The 7,231-nt window shown below is 45.6% G+C and overlaps 1 long non-coding RNA gene across 1 annotated transcript in view; it reads left to right on the forward strand.

The window, feature by feature from the left end:
* The window catches only part of LOC111816500, a 61,720-nt gene that overhangs the window by 53,383 nt on the left and 1,106 nt on the right, over positions 1 to 7,231 (forward strand). The window lies entirely within an intron of this gene.

Below are 7,231 nucleotides of genomic sequence, written 5' to 3' on the forward strand. Positions count from 1 at the left end.
TTCTTGCTGAAAGATATCGCTGAGGTATTGTGCAGGTGTATACCCAAATGTTCAAATATTTATAAAATATTTATGCGCCGGGGAGATGGCTCAGTAGAATAAGCACTTCCCTGGCAAGCACAAGGGCCCGAGTTCAATCCCCGGCTCCGCAAAAATAAATAAATAAAATATTTATATGGACTTGAAGATCCTGTAAATCATCATGGGGAAAAGATGTACCAAATAAATGGAACTCACTTCAGAAACAAATGTTAAGTCCATTTCAGTTAAATAAACTGTTTAAAGCATAAGAAAGAAAGAAAGAAAGAAAGACAGACAGACAGACAGACAGACAGAAATCTGCTGGACAATGGCTCACAGTCATGGTGCTACAGGATGTTTGATCTGATTTCCCGTTGTAAAAAATAAAAACAAAAACAAAACTTTACTATATACCCTCATTGGTTTTCAAAGTAAAGGTTATAAAGAAAATTTTAATATATACCTTTAAAATACTGGTTTTAATCAGTCCCACAGCTTAGACTTTGTGAAAAATTTGTTTGAAAATAATCTGTGACTTCAGTGAGGTAAGAATTTAGAAACAGTGAAGCAATAATTTAGAAACAACTGTAGATACAGATTATATTTAATATACTTTATACAATGTCTAACACTCTTGACATTTAGTAAATAAACTATCTTGAAAGTACTCTTTAATTTTTTTATGCCCACTATTCAAAAGCAAGTCTATACAGCGTTTCCACGAGGGGGTGGGGAGACAGTTCAGTAGAGACAGTCCTGAGTTCAATCCCTGGTCCCGCAAAAAAAAAAAAAAAGTTTCCATGAAATGCTCATTCCAAATCTGAATGTCAACCACACAGCACCAGCTCTGTAATTATGAAGCACACAGGGCTTTCTCTCCCTCTATAATCACTTCCCTTTACAATTTTTCAGTCTAAAGATACATTTATACTGTGACAGAAAAATCCACAAAAATGTATCAAGTGAAACCATCTTGGAACAAGATTTAAAAAATGTTGATAATTATTGAAACTGATTAATAGATACATAGGATCTTTTATATTATTTTTACTTTTGTGTATTATAAATCACTTCTAGAATAAGATTTTTTATTCCAAGTGTAGTGGGTAAGGACCTGTAATCCCAGCTACACAGGAGGCATAGGCCAAGGGCCAGGGCTATAGCTCAGTGGCTTAAGAGCTTGCCTGGCAAATTACAAGGTCCTGAGTTCAATCCCCAGTGGTGGGGAAACTGGAGGTCAGCCTTGGCAATTTCAGAGACCCTGTCTCAGAATAACAAAAGAGGACTAAAGATGTAGTTCAGGGGTAGAGTATATACAAGGCACTGGATTCATTCCTTAGTATGGAGAAAAAAAAGGGGAGAGTTTTGGTTGTTGTTTTGTCTTTTGCCTTTTTTGAGAAGGGGTTTCACTAGGCAGTTCAAGCTGGCCTTAAACTCACTTTGTAGCCTGAGCCGCCCGAGTGCTGGAATTACAAGCCTGTACCACCATGCCTGGCTGGATTTTTTTAATAATTCATTTTATTCATTTATTTATTTGGCACAGGGTCTCACTACACAGCTCAGATTCCTAGTGACCCTCCCACCTCAGCCTCCCCAGCACTGCGATTACAGGTGTGCACCACCACACCCAGAGCTCCTGGGCCAGCATGGCAGGCAGTGCCAGAGACCCAACTCAGGTCCTTGCACTTGCCAGGCAGGTACCTAGACCAGCCCCTGGGAGATAAAATTCTGTTTTGTTTTAACTCAACAGCTATGTACAAATTTGACCAGGTCTAGTACTCTACAGTAGCTCAGTAGAACAAACACTTGCCTGGTAAGCAAGCACAAGGGCCTGAGTTCAATCCCCAGTTCTGACTAAATAAATAAATAAATAGCACTCTGCAGTATGATAAATCCTCATGGTATTCATTGAACCCAGGCCACAGAATCACAGCCTCTGACCTCTGTCCCACGGAGGCTTACTCAATGATCCTGGCTCAGTTCACGAAGCAATGCAAACCTCACACTGCAGCAGGTCTTGTCGGAGACGGGGCTGAGGCAGGCCTATACACAACGTGGATCTGCTCTCTAACTTCTCTGAATGGGAAAAATGCTGAAACCGACGCCCCGCATCCAAACAGGAAAGCCACAGCAGAGCAGCGCAGGCCTGCAGCTCACTGGGTCACTGGGCTCCCAGGGAGCACGCCCTGGCGGCGGGGCTCCAACGGCTGCAGCCAGCTGTCTAGGAGCAGGTCCCTCAGAGTGTTGACTGGGGCCAAAGGGCCCCGCTCACCCCCAGGGGACAGGCACACCATCCAGTCTCCTCTCACCTGCACCAGCTCACACCTTGAAGAAGCAAACAAGGTGACTACAACAGAAACTCCCCCACCCCAGGACAAGCCCCCCACGCCGCCGAGAGCCAACACACTGCACATGCCAGGCACTGCTGCCTAGGCCTGGGTCCTCACGCAGGAGGGACCTGGAGCAGGAGACATTAAACTTCCCAAGGCTGGCGGAGCAGTGTCTGGCTCCGCGCCCCCACCCACCGCACCACCGCTGGCTTCCTCAACGCCCTTGCCATGCTCCCGACTGCAGCTGCCCCCTCCCCATGCCATTCCGGCTCTTCCTGAGGCTCCCAGGGCTTGTTCCTCCATTTATCCCTCCAGAGAAAGTCACCCTTGCTGTGCCATCACACATCTGTTGGCTCGCTTACTGCACGGACTAGGAAGGCTCCACATCCAGGCAGGGGGGCACGTCTGTCTTGCTCCCCATCAGATCCCCAGGGCCAAGCACAGTGCTGGCTCCCCGCAGACACTTAAGCGTGTGGAGTGGCTGACAGCCATTGTGCAGTTGGGCCTTTCAGGAGAAAAAATTTAAATCCTCTATTCAAAATGATAAACACAGGCTGGCTCAGTGGTCTATGCACATGTCTGGCAAGCACAAAGACCAGAGTTCAATCCCTAGTCGGCACGCCATGCTGGCCTGGAACCTCAGGCGCACGGTGAGCCTGAGAGCAGGCTCAGTGGTGTACACAACCCCGGCGCTGGAGAAGCCGACAGGAGGACCACTATGAGTCTGAGCTATGTAGCAAGAACCTGTACCAAATAAATAAATACATTTTTAAAAATGATAACTACTACATCTAAGTATACTGCTTCGTGAGTTGAGCACGGTGGCATATGCCTGTATTTGGGAGGCAGAGGCAGGAGAATCATGAGTTCAGGCCTAGCCTGGGCTAAATCCTTAAGTCCAAACCCAGCCTAAACTGCACAGCAAGACCCTGTCTCATAAATCCAAAAAAGAATACTGCTTAAAAGACAGCATTAAACTGAGTGTGGTGATGCACATCTGTAATCCCAGGACTCAGGCTGAGGCAGAAGAATCATTGTAAGTTCCAGACCAGCCTGGGCTACAAAGTGAGCTCAAGACCAACTTGAGCTGCACAGTGTGACCTTGTCTCAAAAAGACATACACATACATATACACATACATACATACATGCATTACATAAAAGAAAGAAACGAGGGCTCAGCAGACTAAAGCCCCTGCTTAGACAGAGTGCAAGCAGCCTGGGTTCAATCCCCAGCTTGCCATGCCAGCCCCGGCCCAGGGGCGCACTGAAGATGGAGATTGAGACTGGGCATGGTGGTGCACACCTGTAATCCCAGTGCTCTGGAAACTGAAAACAGGAGGATCACTATGAGTCTGATCTCTGTAGTGAGACCCTGAACACCCTGTCCTAAAATATATATATATGAAAAAAAAAAAAAAACCTTTTCAAGAAAACAAGACTAACAGGATGCATATTGTGGCTCTGAAAGGTTATAGGAATAAGGATTTTTTTTTTCTCCGAATGCCCTCAGGGGTGGTTTGGCGGCTGGAGTGTTGTGGGGATCGAACTCCAGCAACCTGAGGCTGAAAGCTTTGCCGAAGCAGCCACTTAAAGAACTGAGCTAGGGCCAGGCCCCTAGGTTATAGGAAGGAGCAATCCAAAGAATGGGTTTTAATCTCAAATCCCAAATAAACTTATGACTGAAGAAGCTCCCCTTACCCTTACTGTTCTCAACCCTTAGGATAAGCTAGGGAGTAGAAAGCTGCTCAATGCTTTGGTTCCAATAATCTTCTTAGGGGAAAGCCGGTAAAACCAGTATTCCAGGCAAATCCAACATACGAAAGCCACCTGACTACCTCAAAACCCACCCAGGTTTCCCACCCTATGAGCGTCCATGAAGGAGGGGCAGATTCTTCTCTCAGAACTCTTGTTTCTGATCAGTGAACCTGGCAATCGGCAATAGCTTTTCTTTTTTTTTTTTTAACCAAAGAACAACCTTTCCTTTCAAAGACTTAAGTCTCCTGCAACACTAGGAAGAATTATTCTTTAGGTTTCCTTAACTCAAAATTTCTACAGGTGCTTGTACGCAGTAACAGGCTAGATATTTCTCACCACAAAGCAGAGGAACCTTTTTTTTTTTACCTGGAAAGCTCCCAGTGTAGAGCTCGAGGCTCCTAACTCCAAGATGAGGCTGGGCCCTCCTACAGCCACTGTGAAACTCCTACTGGGAAACAACAGAAGCCTGAGTTCTAACCCCAGTGATGAGGGTTGCTCTTGCTGTGTGATCCTGCTCAAGTCATTCAACGCTTCTGAACTTCAGCTTTCCAACAGGCACAAAGCCCTGGATTTGATCCCTAGAATGGCCGTGCAGGGAGGTGAAAGGGGGAGCAGGGACAGTACCCCACATCTGGCAATTCTCTATAAATGACAGCTGTGAACTGTCATCACCTGTTTGTTTTCTGCTTCACAAAGCTCAATCACAAACATTCAAAGGAGACTCTGTCTTGAATTAAGTAATTTCCCTTCAATTAATTGATCCCTATCTCATATTCTTAGTCAAAACCTCATTTACTCTGTGCAATTGTGTTGGGGTGAGGTGGTCAGGTAACTAAGACTGAAGTCCTCTCTTTAGAAGAGACCCATACATTGGGCCGGGCAAATAGCTCAGCAGATTAAAGCAGCTGCAAGCAGGTGCAGGGGCCAGGGTTCAATCCCCGGGCCAACTGAGACTGGGCATGGTGGCCGAGCCTGCAATTCCAGCTCTTGGGAGGCTGTAAACAGGCGGATCACTATGAGTCCGATCTAGTAGTGAGACCCTGAACACGCTATAGACCCTTCCCTAAAAATACAAAAAAAAAAAAAAACAGAGAGACCCATACAGACCACAGAGGCGAGGCGAGGCACCGTGTCCATGGACAGAACTCCAGGCACCAAGTCCAGGGCTCTGCTTCACCTTGCCCACGGCCACTCAAGGGCTTCCACTTTGAGACCTCCTATGCTCTATCTCATTCACAGTGTCTCACTGACACTGCATGCAGAGCCCTTAAGGACTAGTCTGAAAAGCAGGAGCACAATCTTTTATATAAACTGGAATCACTTGAAAACTTACATGTAGGAATGTTCACATGAGCCTCGCTTTCTAGTCTTTTTATATCGATATTTATTTTTAACTTGGGATTTCTAAGTTGACGAAGACTTTAATGAATACAGAGGACAAAGGGAGCTATCTGTCCATGGCTCATTGGTTCCTGAAGTTAATGCTTCTCGTGGGGACAAGAGTCAGTCAAAGGACAGAACTCTAGGCACACTGGAAGGTTTCCTCCAGCCCACAGATGGCGGAGCACTGCCTGGGCTCCGAGTGGAAGCCCCCAGATGTTCTGCAGATTTACCTCAGAGTCGCAAGCCAGTTAGCTGTTCTGTCATTCAGTGGCAGGGCCTGCTATTGGGTGCTCATCATACTCCTGGGATAGTAGTAACCTCACTTAATCTGCAAAACGACCTACAAATTATGTACTCTTGGGCAGGGGAGATAGCTCAGTAGAACAAGCACTTGCCTGGCAAGTACAAGGTCCTGAGTTCAATCCCTGGTACCACACACACACAAAAAGTACTCTCTAGTTCACCTAATATAAGACCATTGGTTATAAGGCATGCGGTTATGAATCAGAAAAGGAGCTACTAAAAACCACAAGCATAAGACCCACAGCTCTAAGATGTTTCAAAAATAAAATGTTAGGACAGTAGAAACTGGGCATGGTGGCATATACCTATAATCTCAGCACTCGGGACACGGAGGCAGGAGGATCACTGCACATTTGAGGACAGCCTTGGCTACAAAGTGAGTTCAAGGCCTGCCTGAACTACAAAGCAAGACCTCGTTTCAAAAAGACAAAAAATATATAGATAGATAGATAGATAGTGCTTTCTTAGCCTTTATTATTTTTTTTTTCCATCTTAGCATTGTTGAAATGTGAATATTGTCTCCACTTTATAATGAAGCTAAGGCCAGGGATATAGTTCAGGGGCATAAGCACCTGTCTGGTAAGTGCAAAATCGAGTTCAATCCCCAGTACCACCAAAAAAAATCACAAAATGAAGATGGAGTACAGAAAAAAAGAAAGAAATTTATCTAAGGGCATAAAGCTGGCAAGAGGGGCCAGGGAGATGGCTCAGTAGAATAAGCGCTTGCCTGGCAAGCGCAAGAGCCTGAGTTCAACCCCCAGTTCTGCCAAAAGAATAATAATAATAAACTAAAGCTGGCAAGTAGCCGCAGACCCCGTAGCCCTGTCAGCTCTTTACAGAACACCCAGCTGTCCCAACAGCTACATGAATCACCCAAAACTGCACATGCACCTTCAGAGGCAGCACACGGGCTGCTAGCCTTTTCCACCGCAGTATAGGAGCTCATTCACTGGCAATTCTCTGAGCATTTCTGAACCTGACCTTTGATATGTCCACTCAAGCAGACACTACTCTAAACTGTCCCTCCCAATGGAGGAACTCCATTCCTTTCCCAGGGAAAAAAGAACGTCCTAAAATGGAAAAAAGCACGTTTTGGAATCAAACTCCTAGACTGAGATGCCCACTCCTGACCTGTTATGCCTTATATCTAGATGTCCCCCCAAGGCCTCATTCAGTCAGAAGTGGCTGGATTCTTTATTTTTATCTTTCGGGAATTGAACTCAGGATCCTGCACTTGCCAGGCAAGTGCTTATTCTACTGTGCTATCTCCCCGGCCTTTTTTTCTTTTTTTTTTTTTTTTTGTAAGAAGACGGCATATATGTACTTCAGGCTGGCCTTTAGTTCACTTTGTAGCCTAGGCTGGTCTAACTCGAAATCATCCTCCTGCCTCAGCCCCTCAAGTGCTGGGATTACAGAATAGTTCTTTCTTGAATCTAA

The sequence above is a fragment of the Octodon degus genome, unplaced genomic scaffold (genome assembly GCF_000260255.1).
Source record: "Octodon degus isolate 3935 unplaced genomic scaffold, OctDeg1.0 scaffold00033, whole genome shotgun sequence".
In the NCBI taxonomy this organism is placed as follows: domain Eukaryota; kingdom Metazoa; phylum Chordata; class Mammalia; order Rodentia; family Octodontidae; genus Octodon; species Octodon degus.